Genomic DNA, 26,069 nt, shown 5'->3' with positions numbered 1-26,069 from the left:
AAGCACATTATGGAAGACTGCATTGCACACAATCACCTACGCCAACAACACAACATAAACTCTTTGAGAGCTCTATGGGAAAGCCCGGTCTCGGCCATGGCCTTCCTTAGGGACTCGAGGCTGTTCGGCCAGACTGCCTGGGGAACAACTACTACTACTACTACTAGGAATGGGATGTAATGCTGATTACTGCACGACAAGGAACGTACATTTTTTATGAATGCAAGAAGGACCCAACGACAAGAAGCCCGCGAATTGTTCACTCCAAGAAAAAAAAAATAACAGGGCCAAATTCAATGATCCGTACATTTCGAGATTCCTGGACACACTGCGTAAGAAAGACTGGAGATCATAGGTAGTAGGAAATACAGACAGAGGAAGACACTTCCAGAGTTGTACATATGATGGCGCTGTACACCCCAGGTAGAGCAGCTGGGGCATGTACCTAAGAGCCAAACCTCCTCATAATTCCTTCCAAGCTGCCGTGGAAAGGACTTTGGTCCTACCCTGGTGAGTCGCTGCCTACGTTATGGGGGCGCCTGATCCCTACACAGTGGATGTTCTGTGCTGCACCTGTACCTCAGCCCTACACAGGCAGTTGCTTACATGTGATCGATGGGTCTGCACGGCCAGACAGACGTAGGTTAAGCGGCAGCAGCAACGACAACAGCAACAACAACAAACTGTGAATCGGATTATGAGGGAAGACTGGGAGTCAGCAAGAATTGATTGTGTAGTTTTATTTATTTCGTGCAGTCAGCAGACATTATTGTAAGTCTCCTTCTGAATCGACAGTTGGTGTGTGCAGTCATTTTATTAAAATTTCCCACTTCTTTCTGAGAATTGATAATTAATAGCTGTTACATTACACGTCGCGAATGAATTCCTACGAAATTAAAAACAAAAGAAATGTAGAACGATGGATAATTCTACATCATAAATGAAAGACTTTAATGGAGAGAGAGAGAGAGAGAGAGAGAGAGAGAGACTCCATTGCAGTTTCGGGCCTTCCAAGCAGAAAGCATTTTGCGATATCGAAAGACGACGGAGTCAAAATAGTGTATATGAGAAAGAAAAATCCATTGAGTGAAAGATAAGAGACACAGTGACTTAGAATGAGAGGAAGTGCGAGTCCACCTGATAAGAAGGCGTTTGTCCCCTCCTCCCCATCCAACACTTAAAAAAAAAAAAAAGGAAACCCGGGTAAAGATAAGAAAGAATACAAAAAAAAAAAAAAAGGAAACCCGGGTAAAGATAAGAAAGAATACAAAAAAAAAAAAAAAAAAAAAGGGCCGTGAGGAATTACTCGTACAGAATCTCGACCGAAAAATGTTTCGAGTGGAAGTTTCCTAATATCGCAGTTCTTCCTGTCTCGAAATTCTGATATCATCCATTCCACTCAAAAACCTCCAGCTGCCCGATCTATAAATTTCTCATACATGTTTGTTAACTTTACCTTCCGTTTACTGTATCTTATGAACTTTACACATGTGAACGGTAAGTCCCTTTATCGACTGGTTACACAATTATTTGTATTAGATGTATTTTTATTGCTTCCCTCCTTTAGTATTTAGCGACTTGCGGCTTCCTAACAGTCCTTGATCACATGCAGATATTTTGTTGACGATTTACAACTAATAAAATAAATGTGTTATAACCCCCACTTTTTTTTTTTTACACAAGTCCTTACTGAAAATCGTTAAGTTCAACTTCGGCTGTTTTCATGTATTATAACTAAATAAATTAGGTTTATTTGATCTTTTATGTAGCCATATTAGTGTGTGTGTGTGTGTGTGTGTGTGTGTGTGTGTGTGTGTGTGTGTGTGTGTGTGTGTGTGTGTGTGCGTGCGTGCGTGCGTGCGTGAGTGCGCGCGCGAGCGTAATCATTACATATTACATTACAGTAAAAAAATTATATATATATATATATATATAGAGGATAGAATACTGAGAACATCGGACTTTCCCGCCAAATGCAGTCAGAACTGGCCATTCGCCCTAGAAAGTGATGGCAGACTTTCAAACTGCTTCGCACGCCCCGAACTGCCAGATGATCAATGGAATCTCAATGAATATAAAGTAAAAATTCAGCACCTTCAGCACGTCATACCATTATATAAGATCCTAAAATATTTCCCCCCGGGGAATATATAAAATCACTAACATGAAATAATGACATATTATAGGCTAACATTGTAAGATATATTTTCTGATCTTGAATTAAGAGTTACTCCACACGCAGTATGCCCCCTAGTCCCATATATTTCTGAAGTATTAAGTTGGTCTAGTTAGTAGGCCAGGTGAGGAAATACAATTGAATATAAAATGCTGTGGCCCAAATATAGGAACATATAGGATGTCGCAACAGTGAAAATGCTGTTGGTATGAAAATAATAGCTTAAACGAGGTAGCAGTTGTAGGCCTACATGTTTTGCCTTCATTTCGTTCTCCACCCCTTAGTATGATATTCATATGTATTGTTACCTTGCTAACTATAGTCGAAAAAGTATGTTCATTTTTTTTAAGGGGATAATGCTTCTTCCTCTTTCATTAGACAATAAAGGAAACCTGAACATGGGTTTATGCATCCTTACTATGAAGAGGCACACTTTTTCTCTTTCATTTGTGCCAATAAATTTTTATTAATACACCGTTCTCCTGCTTAACTCTATATTGATCGTGATATTTTGATCTCAGTGCTTCGTACATAAATATGCATTTTATTTTTCTTACCAATCGTGTAAACACTGAGGATAGTAGGCCATAAGTTTTGCATTCTCCTAGGAGCTCCGACTCGCTGCAAAAGTTCGAAATTCTCTTTTTTATTTTATTCACTGATGTATAGTCCTCTGGCTAATTCAAAGTCCAGGATTTCCTTTACTGGAAAACTGGCCAAATGCTGTAAAATAACTGTTTGTCACTGAGGAATAGTTGTCTCCCATTGTGTCTGTTAATGGACATTTAATATAGACTGCTAATTAAATGCTCTTTTCCCACATTCCGCAGTCGTCTACAGAGGAAACAGAAATGGAAGTATATGGCTTTAAATTTTTCGACAGTGCTCCAGATGAAATTCTTTTCTTAGCATGAATGTCATTTTTGAATAGTTTATTTAAGTTATATTCTTTTCAGTCGTACGTTGCTCAGGCATTGCTGTTGTTACCATACTGCATTTAACCTCCTCAAATTATTCTTAACTCTCCCTGAGCGATAGTTCTGAAATTTCAAGTAGTTCCGTTTCAGGATTTCCTAATGCAGTGACTTACTCTTTACTACAGACAAAACTGAAAGGATAAGTATTTTGACATTTAATGACTGTTTTCTGCTACACTGTCACAAATGAGGTTTCATCTTGTAATGATATAAGGAAGAGTATGTACAGTATCACTGGCCGATAACTTCTGGAAACTCTGCCATCACCTCTTATGGGCGTCTGTACAAAAGTGATTGATGCGGAAACTTCTGGGCCTCCTATTTAATGCTGTTGGTATGGTGTGGTGTGGGAGGGTGAATTTGTGTGACGTGGTGTGGGGCGGCTTCCCTGAAATGGATATAGTCTACGGAAATAAAGTACCCCGCATCCGAAAATCAGCAATGAGGAAAGTACAGACAGAGCCGTTCCTTGAGATGCTCTCGCATTGGAAAGTAGTAGTCTGCATCTTGCCTCCCGAACACAGGAGCACTAATGCGCACTACGTATGTTCTCTGCCTCTCGAGTTATAATACCTCAATAAAACATTTCATGATATATCATGGGCTAAATGTATGGTAGCAAGTTTAACGTTTCGATCACGAGGTCAGATCTCTCCCAGATTATACACATTGCAACAGAATTTGCTGTCAGAAGTTATCAATTTGCTGTTTTCTCTTGCACAGCACTGGGTACATGTGCTGGTGAATCACTGAACTTGGCGCTGTTGATGACAGAGAGATGCGTAGACGATTTCATTAGGCAAGCTGTTCAGAAAAACATTTAATTAATGTGCAATCGCCCAAACTCTCCATGAAACTTTTGCAGGATATTTTAATTTAATGACAGTATAATGTTGCTCGGTATGAGGAGTGCAGTTGGCCTTACGTTGATTTTTTGCCTGGATGTTGGCAAAACCAGGTTACTGGAAATATGCATGAGTTATTTGCATCTGATAGTCATATGGCAATCGCATATCTCGCCACCTGACAGCAAAGGTTGTTGTCCTTTTGAATCTGGAGGATGTGAGACGTCAACACTTGATCCGTTTTGCAGGCTGCCGCTCCCTAATAATATTTTTTGCATCTCTTCTTATGTAGCCCATTGAAACGCTTTTTTTTTTTTGGGGGGGGGGGAAATAGCATCACGCATGTACAGACTACCTTGCTGTTCTGATGATGCCACATTTTTTCCCCTTTTTCTCATCCTTTTCATCATTTTATCCCTTCCACATCTTGCTCCTCAGAGTTTCCCTTGCCCTTCCTCTCGGTAATGGGAAATGAGGTTTCTGAAGGCCTGACCTTCCTTTCTATTTACTATATCTATCATCCAGTCCCGGTTTGCTTCATCAGAAACGTAGGAGCCCTGGGTTAGGCACTCCAGTGCTGACAGGGGAGGGTGACCAGCCTCCCTGACCCCAGAGTGGCTTTATGAGAGCATTATACCCCAGCCACTCCTTGGATGTAAACCTTTAAGGGCCCTATGGGGTTGAAACGCCTTAACCCAATAGTCCAACCGACATCTATGGAAGATGTGCAGATGCCTCAATCCCATAAGGGGTGGCCACAAACAATTCCCCTCCATGTTGCCCTGTCCAACATCATTTCACTGTCCTGCTCCCAGCTCACACCTCCCTCTCTCATACCTCTCCACTCCATCCCTCCATCTCATCCTTGGCCTTCCCTTTCCTCTGCCCCCCTCCACATACACTCTCCTCGTTAGTGACTCGCTCTCCATCCTCTCCGCATGGCCAAACCACCTCAATGTATTGCTCCTAACTCTTACTATCACATCCATATTCCCATCACAACGCTCCTTCTCTTCCTCATTTGTCAGTTTGTCTCATCCGTAACTCCACATGCTGCTCTCAGAAAACTCATTACCACTGCTCTCGCTCTTGACTTGTGTCCTTCCAGCAAGGTGCAAGATTCACTTTGGATTGGCATCACAGTACTCTCATGTAGCGACTTTTTTACTTCCAAGCTCACTTCCCTGTTTCTTATCATTGTTAAAAAAAAAAAAAGCAACCTTTCTTCCATGTTGTACCCTTTCAAGCACTTTATCCTCTAAACTTCGATCCATTCTCATCACACTACCCAAGTACTTAAATGCACTTACATTATCCTTTGTCTCCTCATCCAGCCTCATCGTACATTCAGTGGCTTCATTTCTCTCAAATACCATAACTTTTCTCTTCCCTACATTCACCTTAGGTTCCGTGTCTTACACAGTTTCCCAAATTCATTCACCAAACATTGCAGTTCACCATCGTCTTCACTTAACAATACAGTATCATCTGCAAACAACAGTACAGGGAGTTTCCAGACAGTGCCCTCTCTCATTAAGGTTGCTCCAGCATCCACTGACCTACCTTACACCTCTTTTATAACCCCATCCGTATACAGATTGAACAACCATGAGGACATGACACATCCTTGTTTCAATTCAACATTCAAATAGAAAAAAAAAAATCACTCAGTTCACTATCCACACACACTGTAGCCTTAGCCCCCTCATACTTACTCCTCACGGCATTCAGCAACTTCCCATTTACTCAATATATTCTTAATACTTTCCACGTCCCTTGTCTATCCACCATGTCATATACTTTCTCCAAATCTATGAAGGTCATATACAATTTCTTCCGCTTCTCTGGAAACGTTTTCACCAAAGACCTAAGAGTGAATCTCTAACACAATCTTTTGCCTTCCAAAAAGTTTCCTGTTAATCTTCAACTAATTCCTCTGTTATTTCCCTTGCTCTGTCAGTAAGTATCCTACCATATACTTTTCCTTCTATACTAAGAAGACCAAAGCCCCTATGATTACCACACACTTCTTTTTCTCCTTTTCCTTTGTACAGGGGAATAATTATACCTGACTTCCAATCCTCCGGGACTCTACCTTCCTTTTCCTTTGTACAGGAAAATAATTATACCTGACTTCCAATCCTCCGGGACTCAGCCTTCCTCCCAAACCAATCTGCACATCTTCCATATCCATTCTATTATTATCTCTCCCTCATGCTTCAGCATTTCACCACATACTTCATGAATTCCTGGGGCTTTCCCGATTTTGACTTTCTTCATTTCTTCCTCTCTTCTGACCTCGCTCCTTCTGTCAGTCATTCCCCAGCCACTTATACCAACATTACTTTCATTTTCTATGTTCAACAATTCCTTAAAGTGTTCTCTTTATCTGTTCACCTTTTCTCCCTTCTCCACTAGCAATCTACCAGTATTATCTTTCACTCCCCAGCTAACATCTTTATCACCCTGTTTAACTCTTTACCTCTTCTCAGAACTTTTTCTTACATTCCCTCCACTTTACACTCAAATTCCTTCTAAATTCCTCATCCACTCTCTTCTTACACTCTCTTATTAATTTTTTCACCTCTCTTCATCTCTACATATAACTTTCTCTTCCGTCTCTCAACTTCCTCCATGACCCTGTTCCTCATCCACTCACAAAATGCTTTCTTCTTTTGCGCCACAACCTATCTCACCACCATGCTGTTCCTTGCACCCCTTTCGTCTTCTCTTCATGTCACACACCACCTCATATGCTGCACAGATTTCTTCTGTGAATATCTTGCACATACCTTCCACATCCTCCATCTGCTCCAAATCATATTTACCCAATTGCTCCCCCACTTCTCTCTCATATTCCGTCTTTTTTCCATCCTCTTGCAACCTTTCTACCATCCCTCTATGGACTACTTCCTCTTGTCCTTCCCTTCTCCTACTCCTCCATTTCATTTGATCCTTGACTTTCATCACAAACATGTGGTGGTCAGAAAGTCCACTTTCCCAGCCTGTGTTAGTAGTTTCTATCCATCGTACTAAACAACTTCCTTGCTAACATGTAAACATTTGGCTTATTTCTCAATGTGGAGTCACATGAAGGCAGCAGTAAATGCTGGATGCCCCTCCTACTTTTCACGTGTCCATAGCTCTCGGCAAAACTTTGTCGATAATGGCAATAAGTTTCAATCGATGGCGTCTTTTAATCCTTCTCTAAGTCAGTTTTATAACAATACTGTGGTAGGTAAGGAACCCCACCATCCACTCATTTTATATTGTGCTGCCTTCATGTGTCTCTGCACTGAGTGATAAGCCAAAAGATTTCCTATCCTCCAGAAACTGTTTAATGATATGAATGGTAACCATATAGCCAACAGAGAGACCCCTGGTGGTATACTAAGTTGAGACGTTCCTGACGAATGTGTTCCACGAGAGTCTATATCCAAGACACAGGTGTAATTATCGCTTATGTAATGCAACTTCCGGGCGAGCTGCTTGTCTTCCTCGCCTTCAATTATAAAACTGAGCAGCCTAACCCCCGGTTCCTGCGCTCTTCTGAGTGGCATTAAAGGTTAGGTTAATGGATGGAGAGATGGATGTATAAAATTTTTAATGTTAACTGTAAATAGTCGTACGAAACATTTAATGCACTTAAAAATATTCCTCATTGAAAGACAGTAAATATGAAATTTTGTTGATTAACTTGGATTTTCTACGGGCTTTTGTTTCGTCAGGATAGGTATAATCATACATGGTCTTCATATTAGATTTTCGGTTAACAGAAGTTGTCATGCATTCGCAATAAATAATATGTACAACGGAATATATTCAGTTTCATCATATATTTCTATGTTTCTTCATTTCCTGCATTTCGTCATCATACTGCGATGCATGCGAATGTATTTCATAGCCAGGCTTTCATGTGAGCGCCACTGGACCTCCCGCTGAACACAGTGTCAGGTGGTCAAGCCGGATATTTTCACCTGCGAACCATTGCACCACCGCGTCCAAAGTTTCCCCTTCCTGATATAATCACGCTTACCTTGTAAAATTATAATCATAACTTAGCCTAACTTAAGTAAGCTGCTTTAACTCTATCATAATTTAATTAGCGAAGAACCTCTTGGAAATTTTACATGCCATATGAGGCCAGAACTTTACACACCAAGTTTCGAATGATGCTTGCCCAATTAATAATATTTTTCAAACTATACATAAGATATATGGGTAACTCCCTCTCCTCCCACTCCACCTATTAAGTGAACTATGATTTGTGAATGTATGGCACCGACCGGCGGTTGAAAACAATTAGAGCCCCCCCACAAACTCCTGAAATTTGCCTGTGTTCTCCGGATCACTAATTAGTGTGGGTCATTACCCGCTCAGATATTGATGTACCTTCCTTTAAAAAATGCCTGTCGGGATTTTTATTCACGCATAATGCATTATACCAGTTATATATCATATGCTCTAAATGAGATTTAAGCTGAAAAGTTCTTCATAGAGTTTACTAAAAGCCATGAAAGCTTATTGCGTATGTTTGCATTCAGCACATTTTTACCAAGTGTTATGAATCTCAGTTGTTGGAAAATTTATCATACAGTTTCCAAAGACTGTAAATTTTTATTTGGCAAATCCTGACATGATTCTATCCATTATACACTTAAAACAGTAAGAATTGTACGGCCGAAATCTTACGGGGCCGAGATCAGTGACCCGGATTTTTAAAAACATGGTATTCCTCTTGCTTTGAGGAAACGTGTCAGTTCTGCTACAGTCTATTTTTCCGCAAACAGTATATTTTAGCTGCGCAGTGGATCATGGCACTATATTTTCCGGATTCATCAGCTGATTTCAAAAGGCGCGGGGGTCCGGTGCTGTGTATACACATCATTAGCGCCGCCCTAGGCCCCTAGCGGCGGACACACAAACTATGCGGCGCTACCTATTGAGAAAGCTCCTCCATATGAGCTCATTGGGTTCATACGATCTTCGATTGTTTATGTACCATATTTCCTTCATTTGTTATCTGAAATACAATTTAGTAATACCCATTTACCGTTTTTCCTTACAGATGTAGCCTACATACAACACCTAAAAACATGACAGTGATAAATACTCAGGTAACATTAATAATCGCATGTAGACTGTCCCGAGAAGAACGGGCTGCCGCGCCTTGTCATCCCACAGAGCTTCGCTCGTGATACTCAGGCAGCCTCTCGTCAGGAGCGTCGTTCCGCCACGCTGCAGCCTCCTAGACCCCGCACAACACCGCGGAAAAGGCTGCAGCTCGACACTTCTTTCAACAGAGCGACTGCCTCCTCTACCACCACCGCTGTCGTTGCCATGGGAACCGCCGACGCTCCGCACAGCCCAGAGCCTCACCACTCGCCGCCTCCAGCCGTGGAGAGAGTTGCTTCTCCTGCTCCTTCCATCACCATGCAGGAAGAAGACTCTCCTCTCCCATCACCACGTGCCACATCTCCTGCTGAGGCTCCAGTGTCTTCTCCACCCAAGAAAAGGCAGAAGAAGAAGAAGGGGAAGGGTAAGCGCCAGGATAAGCCTCCACCCATTGCCCAGCGCATCGCCAACGCTCTTCCGCCCCTCGATTCTGCTACGGCCGCCCATCTAGCCTCCTGCAATGACACTGACCTCCAGGAGATTCTCCTTGACCTGTTTACCCCAGCCGACCCCGACGACGCTTCTGCTCTGCTCTACAGGCAACTGTACGTCGACCTGAGGGAGGCGTACATTACACATTCCATCCCTGCCAGCCTCGAGTCACGACTGTTGGAGAGTTTAGCTGCAGATCCTCCGAGGTCTGCAGTCCTAAATTTTATTGTAACCCAGCTGCTCTTATAGAGCCCTCATCACCATCGATTTAATCTCTGACGGGCTTCCATCATCTGCCCGTGTCCACTCTTCTTTATGGAGGTGGACGAATCTACAGCAACAACAACTGTCCCTAAACTGAGGCAGACTTAATGACAACCTACTATTTCTGTTATATTTTGATAAAGAAGCCATTTTTTTCTCCAGTATGATATGCAGATAAATCAATAATTATCATATTTTCAGTAAAGTAACAAAACAATTGTGTAACAGAGGGTAATTCAAGTTGCCCCACTTTTGCATTATACATTATCTGGCGAGCGGTGGCATCTTTTTCCAGTTTGTGGGGACTCCAATTCAGTATGAGTATTAAGTGATGCAATGCATCCGCATCCAGCAGAATGACAAAGCGGATGATGCTGAGGGAAGGGGACAGGAAAACGGCGGTTAGTATGAACACCAGACTGAAAGATGGGAAGAGAAACATTAGCAGTATGTAAAAATGCAGTATTATTTCACCAGTGTAGTATATTGTTTAACGAGGTATCCTAACTTGTAAATACTATATGTTAAACACATTATGCTCTTATTTCATAAGCTAGAAATACTAGGAAATGTATCACGAAAATCTGAATAGAGGAGTTACATATACTAAACAGGAAGATGCACTCAGAAAGTGCAACGCCCGCGTTGTATACATTCATTGCCAGACGCCATGTATCCCAAACGGGGTGGCCAAGGGCTTAGAGTTAATTGTTTTACAGGGAGGGGTGTAGCGTTATGATCTGTCCCCCTGTCCGCCCCCTACGGCGCATGCGCGGAAGTTGCCAGAGGCCGCCACAAAAAAGCCATTTGTCCTCTGATCTCTGTAGGGGTAACATGATCGGAGCCTCTCGCCCTTTGTTAACAAACGGCAAATGGTCATTCCGGCTTCTCTTATCATTCGTCTCAAAGCTTTCTCGGGTAGTTTCCGCCCTTAAATTAAATTAGGTTAGGCGGAAAGCGGTAAAAATTCGAATTTCTAAGGTATGAATGAGTTAGGTTGGATAAACATAGTTATAATTAATCATCTGGGGACGAGTTATCTAATCTGTTAGGCGTGAGGATTGCCTTAGCTTTGTATCTTTACAGGAATGAGTCAAGCTCGTACTGTCCCGTGTATTAAACCATTTTTATCATACATATCCTTGAAATTATAAATAGTTTTGGCACACACTACCTCATTCTGTTGTGCATTCCACTGATCAATTGTCCTATTAGGGAAACTGAACTTCCTTGCATCTTTATCACCTCTCCTTATGCTGTATTGTGCAATGTCCTCTTGCTGACGCTTCACACATATGATATATATTCATTTATGTCTCTTTTCTGTTCCCCCTGATATGCATTTATATAGCATAATCATGTCTCCTCCTCCTCTCCTGCAGCATTGGTAAATTCAATCTTTCCAGTCTTTCTCAGTAACTTAAATCCCTTAAGCTTGGTACCCATCTTGTAGTGGCACGTTGTACTTTTTCAATCTTATCTGTGTTTTTTGAGATGAGGATTCCAGACTACTGTGATGCATACTCCAGAGTTGGTCTGATGAATGATATTATCTTCCTCAGCATATCTTCATTTATATATGTGAATGCTATTCTCATATTAGCAAGCAATGTATACATGTTTCGTACCTTCTCACTGATGTGATCATCAGGAGATAGTCTGTTACTGATAATTACTCCTAGGTCCTTCTCCTTTTCTGATATGTGTAGGGTTGATCTTCCTAACTTATAATACCAATCTGGTCTTTTCTCACTTTTACCAAATGTTATTACATGACACTTATCCACATTAAATTCCATTTGCCATTTATTGCTCCATTCATGAAGCTTGTTCAATTCCTCTTGCAGCTCTTTGCAAGAATCTATGTTAGTAATTTTCTTTTGAATTTTTGCATCATCTGCAAACATATTTAGAAAGCTTCCTCTCTGCGTTATATATTCACTTTAATACTCACCCAACCCCTTTTAAATGCCATAGAGTCAATAAGTGGCTTTTCCTTTTCCTTTTTTTAGCATTTATCCAATCCAATCCCTTTAGTTTGAGAAATCTTACATCTCCCTTTAGTTTTGAGAAATCTCACATAAGAGTGTTAGGCTAGTCCAGTATAGTTCAAGTTCAGTCAATGTGAAATAAAAATTAGCCTCTAAGTTTCATTTATGGAAAAGTACTTTTAACTCCAAATACTATGAAAACAGTATGCACTCCAGTAGGGTATGCTTAGTGAAGTTTCCTGTTCACACTGTTACAGCACTGCTACTGATTCAATGGATAAGGATAAAGTAAAACCCCTTATCAGTTACGTTACTGAGATCACTTCAGATACTAGTTGTTATGGGAAAAAAAAAAAAATCCTAAGTTAGGTTATTCAGCACATTGGGTACATTACTACACATCACTGATTGGCATATTTTAATACCAATCGTTTATTTAAATCTGCACACATGTGCAGTAACATAAACCTTGTCGTGTCCAGTAGCTCAGGATATATTTATATACTGTACTATCAGTAGAAATGCATTGAACACAGTAATAAAAAAAAAAAAAAAGCAAAAGTTAGCACCAAGCCAATGAAAATATGGCACTGAGGTGGAAGGGGTTGGGTGGTTATTAAAGTGAAAATATAAGGCTGAGAGATAAGACACATGAAGTACAAGAGGAGGTGAATAATAAGCGCCAGTACTAAGCTATAACAATGACTACATGGCACTATAATGGAAGAGGGTTTGGTGGGTATTAAAGTGAAAATGTAAGGCAGACAGGTAAGACAGATAAAGTACAGGAGCAGAGTGGGAAGAGGGGAAGGATGAAGATTAAAGTGCCCTTTTGCCACAAGCAGGGATACTTTGGAAGTATTCTGTCCCCCCTCCCCAGAGGGGTACTATCAATGGAAACTAAGCCAGCTCCCAGTCACGGTTATCTCACGAATCTTTTCCCCTCGGGGAGGGGGGGATAGAATACTTCCTCAGTATCCCTGTTTGTCGTAAAGCCCACTAAAAATCCTTCCTCTTTTCCCCCTCTGCTTCTTGTACTTTATCTGTTCCACCTCTCTGCCATATATTTTCAATACCCACCCAAGTTAGTGCCATATAACTTAGTCATTGAATGGAATGGATTATTAAAAAAAAAAAAAAAAAAAAAAGGAAAGTGAGCACCAAGCCACTCAATGACTATATGGCACTACAATAGGAGTTGGGTGGGTATTAAAGTGAAAATATAAGGCAGAGAGGTGGGACAGATAAAGTACAAGAAGCAGAGGGGGAAAAGAGGAAGGATGAAGATTAAAGTGCCCTTTTTAGACGGTTTTTACGACAAGCAGGGATACTGAGGAGGTATTCTATCCCTCCCCCCCTCCGCCGGGGGAAACTTAGTCATTGAGTGGCTTGGTGCTCACTTTTTTTTTTTTTTTTTAATTATTCCATTCCATTTCATTCCATTCCATTCATGAGTCCTTTACTCATCCCTCTTAACCACCTGTGAGGTCTACAAATACCTGTACACTAGTCAAATTTAACACAGTGAGAACTACTCAGCTACAGACCAGTATCACTGACCAGTGTTGTAAAACATCTAGAACATGGTATGATAAAAGAGAGGCAGTTCGGTTTTAGGAAGGGAAAATCATGTGTTACTAATCTTCTAAGCAATTATGACAAAGTTAGAGAAACACTACAGAAAAGAGAAGGATGGGTGGACAGTTATCTATTTAGATTTTAAGAAAAAAAGGAAAAGGAAAAGCCACTTATTGACTCTATGGCATTTAAAAGGGGTTGGGTGAGTATTAAAGTGAATATATAACGCAGAGAGGAAGCTTTCTAAATATGTTTGCAGATGATGCAAAAATTCAAAAGAAAATTACTAACATAGATTCTTGCAAAGAGCTGCAAGAGGAATTGAACAAGCTTCATGAATGGAGCAATAAATGGCAAATGGAATTTAATGTGGATAAGTGTCATGTAATAACATTTGGTAAAAGTGAGAAAAGACCAGATTGGTATTATAAGTTAGGAAGATCAACCCTACACATATCAGAAAAGGAGAAGGACCTAGGAGTAATTATCAGTAACAGACTATCTCCTGATGATCACATCAGTGAGAAGGTACGAAACATGTATACATTGCTTGCTAATATGAGAATAGCATTCACATATATAAATGAAGATATGCTGAGGAAGATAATATCATTCATCAGACCAACTCTGGAGTATGCATCACAGTAGTCTGGAATCCTCATCTCAAAAAACACAGATAAGATTGAAAAAGTACAACGTGCCACTACAAGATGGGTACCAAGCTTAAGGGATTTAAGTTACTGAGAAAGACTGGAAAGATTGAATTTACCAATGCTGCAGGAGAGGAGGAGGAGACATGATTATGCTATATAAATGCATATCAGGGGAACAGAAAATAGACATAAATGAATATATATCATATGTGTGAAGCATCAGCAAGAGGACATTGCACAATACAGCATAAGAAGAGAGGTGATAAAGATGTAAGGAAGTTCAGTTTCCCTAATAGGACAATTGATCAGTGGAATGCACAACAGAATGAGGTAGTGTGTGCCAAAACTGTTTATAATTTCAAGGATATGTATGATAAAAATGGTTTAATACACGGGACAGTACGAGCTTGACTCATTCCTGTAAAGATACAAAGCTAAGGCAATCCTCACGCCTAACAGATTAGATAACTCGTCCCCAGATGATTAATTATAACTATGTTTATCCAACCTAACTCATTCATACCTTAGAAATTCGAATTTTTACCGCTTTCCGCCTAACCTAATTTAATTTAAGGGCGGAAACTACCCGAGAAAGCTTTGAGACGAATGATAAGAGAAGCCGGAATGACCATTTGCCGTTTGTTAACAAAGGGCGAGAGGCTCCGATCATGTTACCCCTACAGAGATCAGAGGACAAATGGCTTTTTTGTGGCGGCCTCTGGCAACTTCCGCGCATGCGCCGTAGGGGGCGGACAGGGGGACAGATCATAACGCTACAGGGGCACTAATCCTCCACCAACCCCACTTGACGTAGGGAGAACGTTATGCCAATAGCATCTGGTGTTCCCTTGTGGTCACCCATCCAAGTACTAACCAGACCCAACGTTGATTAACTTCGCTGATCGGACGGGAAGCGGTGTACTCAACGTGTTGTATACAATCGGTCTAAAAGCCAGTGGATACAATCAGTGGACACCTGTGGTTTTGAGAATGGTATTTACTGAATTTGGAAAATAATCATGGAGACGTGATGAACTGAAGCATCATCCTCACTTCTTATCTAAGGAACTTTTATAAAAGATGTGCACATGAAGTCACAAGCGATGTTAGTGGTGTTTATCCGCCACACTGGACAATATGGAGGCATAATTTTAGCGCCGATGAACGATTGTGTATAGTATTATTAGAGGTGCGGTTGCTCTACTGCCAATGTTATTTTCTGTTCAGCAATAAACTGTACAAATCTCGAGATAAGATAAACTTATGAAGATAGTGTCCCATCAAAACACAGTTAGGTTAGGTCAGGTTAGGCTAGGTTATGGTCGGATTCCCGTACTTCATGTTTCCTAGGCGCTTCCTTGTTATATATATATATATATATACCTAGGCTGCTTCCCCCAAGGAAAGGGAGGTAGCCGAGACAGGGCGACACACTCTCAATTAACTCATCTACTCAAACACATTCATTTGCATCTCAGCCCCAAGGGGAGAAAGGACAAATCCTCACTGCACCACACCGCACGAGGGTCAACTGCGCAGTGCAATCAGTGACATCCGCAGCAGGGCCCGACAGCAGAGCTGGTTTAGCCCTGCCACATCATAATGGACCCATCCCCTTACCTGCACCTGACTTGATCAGCTGATCAAACCAAAATAATAGATAGATAAACAGATAGACAGAGAGATATAATAAGTACAGATCAGTTAAAAACGAAGCCTTACAAAGTCTATCAAATGGTATAGATACATATTGAAGTTTTCAGTTCTCCTGCTAAATCAACACTTCTGGATAAAGTTCTACGAATTCTTTTATTTTTTTTTCCCTTGTAAATTTTTTTTTTTTCGGCCTATCGACCATTGGGGCCAAAGCCCCTGGTCATTAAGGCCATATATATATATATATATATATATATATATATATATATATATATATATATATATATATAGTATGTATACACACATACACACATACACTTCCATGCATATATACAGACACACTTTCATGCATATATATATATATATATATATATATATATATATATATATATATATTTTTTTGAACTTACATTATTCATAACAAAAATACCTAATCTAAAGACCCTAAAACTAATCACCTAACTGAGAAATCACTAACCTATACTAAATCCTAAGAGACAAATAACTAGACCTACACTAATGGTAAAAAAACCTCGATCAAGAGAACACCATCGACTGCAGAGATATAATGCCTTTCTACATTACATACCTGCACTCATCACCTGCTGACTGTCAGTCGAGGCACAACCTAATACAGGGGACATCAATATATGAAAGAGAACCAGACGAGTCCGGAACATTTCCATATACGTCAGCTGTCGGCCCTAATTGAATAACTTAAACAAGATGATATAATATATTTACATAATATGTACAAAAAGTGAAGGACCTCGCCCAACCGACCCCTTGTCAAGGCAAATTATCATACCTTACATAGTCTATCAGAGGCCCTTGATACATGTGAAAGGGTCATTTCTCCTGTCATTTCAACATAATGTCTCAGTAATGACGTATAAAATATAATCATTCCCCTTTTAAAGGCAAATTATTATACTTCATACGTCATTACTGCGACATTATGTTGAAATGACAGGAGGAATGAACGTTTCACATGTATCAAGGGCCTCTAATAGACCAGGTAAGGCCTCTTATTAAATTAACCTGTGCAGAACTATCTATATATTCGGTCAATCTTATCGTCATGAATGGTTAGTGTAATCCTTGTAATAAAAACTGTTAAAAATACATCTTATCTAATGAATGTACTGAGACAACCAATCAGCTGTCAGCTGTCAAAAGTTTAAGGTTCTACTTTTCTCAGAAGAGAATGAATAGGTTATAATCTCTGACTCACTCATTTTAAACACGGGAGGCAAATCATTGTAACCAGGAGGGAACTGGGCCAGACTGGAGCCCCAAGAGGGCTTCGGCAACCTTCCCTGTGTTTAAGTCGGTGTTGAGCCATGTTTCCCAGGGATCCTAGTTGTATTTACAAATATGCTAATGCTGACGGTTTTTATTAATATCTCAAGATTGTTTATGAATATGAACTCAGATTCATAGTGAGGTCGTCGCATTATCTTAGTCCCTTTCTGTACCTTTTTAGATCAGTAGCCCCTATTGGTCCTGCAATAAATAGCTTGGCTTTTCTGGTTATTTACTGCAATACCGTAAAACAAAAACAAAAAAAGTAATTGTGAAAATTTCCCTTGGTGCCACAGGAATGTTAAGATGACTTACTATTTCGCACATAAATTAAGGTTTTAATTCAGACTGTCCATCATATTTACGTTTGTTGACTGAAAAGGGGATTCAAACTTGATTTTTTATACATTTTTTATTTCACGAAAAACGATTCTAGCACAATATTGCTAACGGCACAGTCTTCACCACTACGTATTTTCTCATATTCTGTTAGCACACAAACACACACTCCACTCTTAACCTTTATTAATTCACCATATGGTGTTCCAATCGTACTGAGCCAGTGAAAGTTTATATGGTTGGGGTTTATTGTTCACGTAATGCCACTCAGGGATGAGAGGCTGGTCACTCATCTTAAATGTCAGGACCAACTTGCCTAGCCCCGGGCTCCTACACTCCTCATGAGGCAACGTAGGATTGGATGATGGACGGATGAACAAAATATCCAAGAGACAAGAGTTAATCATCCACACTTTCTAGCTACAGATTTTTCCTAAACCGTAATGAGGTTTGCAAAAAGACGAAGATGAAAACAAGGTAACTACAATAATGACATAGCTTAATAATATTCAGAACGTGTTTTCCGCGAATTGTGATGTACACCCAGCTAAAAGAGAAAGGTACATTTCTGTCACTATAATATTAAACACAAGACGAAGATTGTGGTATTATGCTTAGGCATCGTCATGGACTGATACGTCACCATGCTGTACCATATTAACCCGTGGCGTCCCATCGACGTTCTTTAACGTCCACACGTTTTGTCACTGCCAATGCCGTCGACGTACATAAATGCGAATCAATTGCAAGATCCCTAATTTGCACAATTTTCAATTTTTGCAAGTGATTTTTGGTACATATACACGTGACACCTTCCTGTACAAGATGCCAGGCAGGGAAAATGCCTTACCCAGCATGACCTCCTCCCCCCCCCTGCACGCCATTATCTCGGCAATTCACCTGTTATCAGTGACCTGGCCAGTAAAGCCATGTTATGCCACGGTACGAAATTCAGGGCCAAAGCGATTCCCCAATCAATGACAATGTGGAGGACAAACTTACATAGCATTAGAGGAAGAAACAGTCAGAAATGATGATCAGGTAATGTGGAAAAAAAAGGTCAGGTATGGTGATGAGTTAGTGAGTGAAACAATGCTTATAATGCCTATATTACTGCTTGAAAACCAATATACTCTCGTCCTACATATAAATTCGTACCAAGTAAATAAATAATTACCATTTATGAGTGGTGTGAAATAGTTATCCTCCCATAGAACTCGTTTTCTTTGGTGCCAGCCTGTTAGATAAGCCAGTAAGATAAGGAGGTACTCCTACCTGTATCGAGTATTTTAAACCTCAGGTGAGCGATTTCTCTATGATTATTCGATGTTTCTCACCAAAAGCGGTTTGAGCCAAAAAAAAAAAAAAAATCCAAAAATGGTCGGGATTGGGGGGAGTCAGTGGTGGAAAAGTGGTCGGGATGGGGCAGGTTAACAACAGCCGAAGTCAGGTGTAGGAGTAGGGGATGAGGTTACCAATGTATGTTATATAAAACTCCTTAGTATAACGCAAATTCCATTCATGTTGCTTAATACGAAATGGGTAGAAGCAATGAATATATAGACATGCCACCGACAAGTGATCAGCTAGGCACTATATGGTACTGTTTTGAAACGTCATTAAATAGGACTTTTATGCATGGTCGTGGAGAGGGAAGACGTGTTTTCTGAGCTCTCCTCTAGCTGCAGGGTTGCCTCACCGGCGTTAGCTTTGTTTTGTTCGCCACTAGGGCGTTTTTACTAAAGTTAGGCTAGTTAGTTCTAATTTTCCTCCCTACCCTGTTAGAGATACAATAGGTGTTTGTATCTTTTTCTGAGTTTACCTTTGCTTATCGCCCACGGAGGGTCCCCCTCACTGATCGCTCTGGGGCGTGAACGGACACGGTCAGGCCTCCCTGGAGTGGTATGAGAGGGCGACCTCAGATATAGGTGTTTTGCCCCTGGTTGTTTGTCCCTTGACTGTCTTTTCTCCTTCTTCCCACTTCCCCCGTTAGGGGGGGGTTACTATGGAGGACGCCCCCCCTTCAGGGGAGGAGGTGGACCTGACGACACCCAGACTGATAGATAGACTGACCGGCCCCAGACACACACACTCCTTGACATCCCTGTAAATAATGCTCAATATGTGACCCTACATGCTCTAGGTTCTACTCCCTTGAGCAGTCTCAATCCTTTCCTCATCAAGAAAGTGATTGATTACTGTGCTGGGGAGGTGGAACAAGTAAAAAAACTTGGTAACGGAGACCTGCTCATCAAAACAGTAAATTCATCCCAGGTAAAAGACTTGATGAAACTGAGTAAATTCCATTCATATGATGTCGAGCCGAAGATCCTGCACGCCATGAATTCCTGCAAGGGTGTTATCACCTGCAGGGATCTCATGGTTATGGAAGAGGACGAGATCATACGGGAACTTGCCCAGCAGGACGTAATCGGTGCCCGGTTTATCACTAGATTTTCCGAAGGCGTGAGGACGAAGACTGCCACCATTGTCTTGACTTTTGGATACGTGTCACTCCCAGACCATGTCAAAGTTGGATACGAAATTGTTAACGTCAGGCCTTATATCCCTAATCCACTTCGTTGCCTAAGGTGCCAATTGTATGGGCACAGTGATAAGACTTGTCGGCCTTCCCAGTCAGTATGTGGCAAATGCAGAACACAGGGACATGATGCTGAACGCTGCACATCGGAGACGGTACGTTGTTTTCACTGCAAGGGCGCACACTCCACTTCCTCTAGGGATTGTCCCAAGTGGAAGGAGGAGAAGGAGGTCTGTGCAGTGAAAGCAACTGAGGGCATTTCCTACTATGAAGCTAGGAAAAAGATGAAGGAGTTGCATACAACTACCACGCCGAGTAGGTCCTATGCTTCGGCGGTAATGTCCCGTCCCGTCATGTGTACCGTGGAAACACAGACTGACGCTGAACCTGTTCCTCGTGCCTCACACTCTACCTCTCCATCTGAGCCTCCTGTCCAATCCACCTCTCAAACTGACACCCCTGTTGCACCTTCCTACTCTCAGGCTGCTGCTGCCTCTCAGTCAGTCAAGCCTAAACCGAAGCCTGACAACTCTAGTAAGAATAATATGACCACCCTCACCAAGTCACGACCTCATGTCCTTCCTGCTCCTGGCCCAGCGAGGGAGAGAAATGGGAGCTCTTCATCGGTGGAATCTGGGACCCTAGTTATTGACGAAAACATGGAGGTTTCCATCACCAAGCACCGGGATAGGTCTGCCGGTAGTCGCTCACCTGCTGGCGGGCGACAAAAAAAGCCTAAGCATACTGTCCCCAACATAAATCTTAAACCGCCACATTCACTATATTACAGTGGAATTTATTGGGAGTAAATTACATGATATAGCAATCTTGCTTTCCATACACAGGCCAGACGTTGTTTGTTTACAGGAGACGCGCCTGGAGGATCATCCTGATCCTCCACAGTTCAAACACTACCACCCATATAGAAGATATGAAGGTCACGGAGTAGCCATATACCCACACAAATCACACCCACAAACGGAAGTGATTCTAAATTCTACTCTGGAAGCTGTCACATGCAGAGTAAAATTTAATAACACATATCTGTCTATTTGCTTTCTGTACTGTCCTCCACATGACTTCATTGATAGTGATGCTTTAAATTCACTATTTGAACATCTTCCTGGCAATAAGTTAGTGTTGGGCAATTTTAATGCCCATCACTATCAATGGGGTAGCTTGAGGATTGATGGTCGTGGGGAGCAAGTAGCCGACCTAAGACTACAGTCCAACCTCTGTCTTCTGAACGATGGTAGAGCAACTCGTGTAGATGATCGTACTGGTAACTTTTCGGCCATTGACTTATCTTTGGCCTCCCCTGGTATACATCAAGATTTCTCATGGGACCCTTATGACGACTCCTTGGGAAGTGATCATTTACCCATCTGTCTTTCTTATACTCGTACACGCAACATCGTTTCGGACCCTCCACCTCCAAAATTTAACTATAAGAAAGCAGATTGGGGATCCTTCTCAAGGATCGCCAATTTACATATATCTGGGGAGACCATAGATGTTAAGGTCGAATATATAACCCAATCCATATTACACGCAGCTGAGGCTGCTATTCCCAAGACTTCTACAGTTCATGCAAAGCATAGAGCACATTGGTGGATGCCAGATTGCCGACAAGCATTAAGAAAACGCAATAGGAGATACAGGATTTTTGATAGTCAGCCCACTGAGAAAAATTTTATTGCATACAAACAGGCACGGGCTGAGGCAAGGAAAATAATAAGAAAGGCCAAAGATGACTCCTGGCGGTCCTTTGTGTCCACAGTGACTCGTATAATATCATTATGTAAGGTCTGGTCCACTATAAGAATATTAAATAATAAAGGCCCATATTTCCCTATCACCACCCTTCAGGTTAATAATAACATCTATGACGAGCCCGTGGACGTTGCTAACATCCTCGCTAGGAGTTTTTCTAATGTAAGTAGCTCAGCCAATTATGACCCGCATTTTCAACACCATAAATGCACGGCTGAGCTACAGATATTAGACTTTGCCACAGAAGATGTAGACTTCCCGTACAACAAAGAGTTTACGCTAGATGAACTGCTCCTTGCCCTTAAATCCTGTAAAGACACCAGCCCTGGACCAGACACCATCATGTACAGTATGATCCAGCATCTTAATCAGGACAACCTGATTAAGATTTTAGCATTGGACAATGAGATTTGGGCGTCTTGAACCTTCCCAAACTCATGGGACTTTGCGCACGTCATACCGATACCCAAAGAGGCTGATTGTCTTATGAATCCCACTTCATTTCGTCCTATTGTGTTGACTTCTTGTCTATGTAAGGTCATGGAACATATGGTAAACAATAGGCTTCTTTTTGTTTTAGAGTCAAAGAATTTGTTAAATGATCGACAATGTGGTTTCCGTAAATACAGAAGTTCACTAGATCATTTAATGAATTTGGAGCATTGTATTGCAGAGACATTTGCCAATAAAGAATTTATGATAGGGGTGTTCTTGGACATCCATAAAGCCTACGACATGACATGGCGACACGGTATACAAATGAAGCTCTATGCTTATGGTTTAAGAGGAAATTTGCATATTTTTATTTCAAATTTCTTAAGGGACAGGACTTTCTCTGTCAAATTGCCCCGTAACGTAACATCGGATATATTTATCCAGGAAGACGGGGTGCCGCAGGGAAGTGTGCTTAGTCCTACTTTATTTAATATTATGATCAATGATACTCTGTCATCAGCTCCCATCCCGAGGAATCTTAAATACTCGCTCTATGCTGATGATTGTGCAATATGGCACTCTTCCCGTAATGCACAATTTTCGGCTGGGCGGATTCAAGCAGCCCTTGACTCCGTCCACCTATGGGCCTTGCAGTGGGGATTTAAGTTTTCCGTCCGTAAGTGTGCCACTGTAGTCTTCACTAATCGTAACGTACCTAATTTGTGCTTAACTTTGGATAATCAGGTGGTACCATTTCAAAATTCTGTAAAATTTTTAGGAATACATTTTGATCGTAGAATGAATTTTAACCTTCACGTTAATACTTTGCTTGCTCGTTGTGATAAACTGTTAAATGTCCTCAAGTACCTAGCAGGTACTACCTGGGGTGCCGACAGAAAATCTTTATTAATGGTGTATAAGTCCCTTATTCGATCGAAGCTAGACTATGGCGCACAGGTGTATGGCTCGGCATCCGATGCCATGCTGAAAGGATCGGATGTGTTGCAGAATAAATGTTTGCAAATGTGTCTTGGAGCTGTCCGGTGTACCTGTGTAGCTCGTATAGAAGTGGAGGCGAATGTGCCTCCCCTCCATATTCGCCTTGACCACCTGGCATTATCGTACGGGTTACGAACATTTAGGAAAAGTAATATTGGCAATGTGCCCTGTACCCCCCTGCATCAATACCACCACCTTCTGCGGGGGGGGGGGGGTGCGTCGGCCACTTGCCATTCGCCTCCACATACTGACTCAGGAGCTTGGTGTGGACCCCAGTGACTGTGACAAGTTGGTGTTAAAAAATATAGTGCCTTGGGAGCCACCCGGCTTTACAGTTGATGTTACATGGCTCCCAGCACCAAACACCAAGGCGCTGGAGGCGGAGGTCCACCACTTGTTCTGTAACATCATTATTCGTCACCTGGGGTCCCACCACTTGTACACCGACTGCTCCAAGTCGAGTGAATGTGTGGGTGCAAGTGTGTGGTCGACTGAATGTGCCCTCAGGTATCGGTTGCCGACTCATACACCTGTGTTTACTTCAGAACTTTTTGCTATTGACAAAGCCATAGACTATGCTCTCAATTCTAGGCATGACTCATTTGTCATATTTTCAGATTCTAAATCAGCCCTTCAGGCAATTGCATCTTGCACTACGGACTCTCACGAGATCCAGGGCCGCATCATTAATAAATTGCATTCATGCAACAAGTCATTCACGCTGATCTGGATGCCTGGTCATTGTCGTATCTACAGCAATGAGCAGGCTGACTTACTTGCAAAGTCGGCTGTAGAGCTCGAGGAGACTTGGGATGTTCCTCGTGATCCACGGCCGAGTCTCTCTCTCGGAAAGAAATCAATAAATCTTCTGTGGGAAGGTCAGTGGACCATACTAAATATTCCAACCTGTAAGCCGTACCTGGGCGACTGGGACACAGCCAACCATCCCAGTCGCCTAGAAGAAAAAGTGTTGGCACGGCTACGGCTTAATGCCACCATTTTAACTCACATGAAACCATATATGGAAAGACGCTTCCCACCGCACTGTGACATCTGTAATGCAGTGTTATCTATCAGTCATATCATTCTGCGTTGTCGGCGATTTATTCGTGAACGTGCTTCACTTATAAATTACTGCAGTGCAGCAGATGTCCTCTTCACCCTTTTCTCCATCCTGGGTGATGGGGACATTGTTATGACGCATAAATTGATGGCTTTCTTGAGAGAGACCGGACTGATCAGAGTGATGTGACTTTTTACTGTCTGGTTATGGTTTTTATCAACTGTAAATATGTAGATATTGTTATATTAATTAGGGTCTGGTTCCCTTTCATATATTGACATATTTGAAATAGTTCCTCCTCCCACTGACATATTTCTAATATTGATGTCCCCTACATTAAGCCGAGTTCCTCGCCTGACAGTCACCAGCTGATGAATGCAAGTGTGCAATATAGGAAGGTACTGGGCACTTGCAGTCGATGGTGGTCTGCTGGGCGAGGCTCTTCACTTTTTGTATACATTATGTAAATACATTATATCATCTTGCTTAAGTTATTCTAATTAGAGCCGACAGCTAACATATATGGAAATGTTCCTGACTCGTCTGGTTCCCTTTCATATATTGATGTCCCCTACATTAGGTTGTGCCTCGACTGACAGTCACCAGGTGATGCGTGCAGGTATGAAATGTAGAAAGGCATTACATATCTGCAGTCGATGGTGTTCTCTTGGTCGAGGCTTTTTTACAATTAGTGTAGGTCTAGTTATTTGTCTCTTATGATTTAGTATAGGTTAGCGATTTGTTTGTTAGGTGGTATGTTTTAGGGCCTTTAGATTAGATATTTTTGTTTATAAGTAATATAAGATTAAAAATAAAAAAAAATAATAAAAATAAAAATGCAAAAAAATAATAAAATAAAAATTATTATACAGTATATATATGTACGTGTGCATGAAAGTGTGTATGTTCCTATGCATGGATGTGTGTATGTATGTATGTATGTATATATATATATATATATGTTCATATATATATGTATAATATGTGTCAATGTATATACATATATATAGTTTTGCCTTAATGACCAGGGGCTCCGGCCTCAATGGTCGATAGGCAAAAAAAAAAAAAAAAAAATCATTATATATTCCGCATGTCATACCGATACCCAAAGACGTTGGTCTTCTTATGATTCCCACTTCATTTTGTCATATTGTGTTGACTTCTTGTCTATGTAAGATCATGGAACGAATGGTTAACCCGCCCCATCCCGACGTTTTCTGGGCAGTGGTACGCCCCAGTTCCAACATTTTTGGACCTTTTTTTTTTTTAGCTCAAACATCTGCTTTTGTTGAGAAACATCGAAAATTCATAGAGAAATCGCTCACCTGAGGTTTAAAATACTCGATTCAGGTACGAGTACCTCCTTACCTGACTGGGTTTTCTAACAGGCTGGCACCAAAGAAAACGAGTTCTATGGGAGGGTAACTATTCTATCCACTCATAAACAGTATTTATTTATTTACTTGGTACGAATTTATATGTAGTACAAGAGTATATTGGTTTTCAAACAGTAATATAGGCATTATAAGCATTGTTTCACTCACTAACTCATCACCATTCATGACCTTTTTTTCCCACATTACCTGATCATCATTTCTGACTGTTTCTTCCTCTAATGCTATGTAAACTTTGTCCTCCACATTGTCATCGATTGGGGAATCACTCTGGCTCTGAATGTCTTTATTGGCCAGGTCACTGGTAACAGGTGAATTGCCGAGACAATGGCGTGCAGGGGGGGGGGAGGTTATGCGGTGTAATGCATTGTCCCTGCTTGGCATCTTGTAGAGGAATAGAGGAAGATGTCCCGTGTATACGTGCCAAAAATGATTCGCGAAATCACTCGCGAAAATTGAAAATTGTGCAAAT

General features: G+C 41.3%; 1 pseudogene; it reads right to left on the bottom strand.

The window, feature by feature from the left end:
* Positions 1 to 14,916: 14,916 nt before the first annotated feature.
* LOC145414760 (5S ribosomal RNA) lies at positions 14,917 to 15,036 on the bottom strand (annotated as a pseudogene).
* Positions 15,037 to 26,069: the final 11,033 nt, after the last annotated feature.

The sequence above is a fragment of the Coenobita brevimanus genome, chromosome 100, assembly GCF_032717465.1.
Source record: "Coenobita brevimanus isolate Jiangsu-jjx chromosome 100, ASM3271746v2, whole genome shotgun sequence".
Taxonomy (NCBI): Eukaryota; Metazoa; Arthropoda; class Malacostraca; order Decapoda; family Coenobitidae; genus Coenobita; species Coenobita brevimanus.
This window is presented reverse-complemented; position numbering and strand designations above follow the sequence as displayed.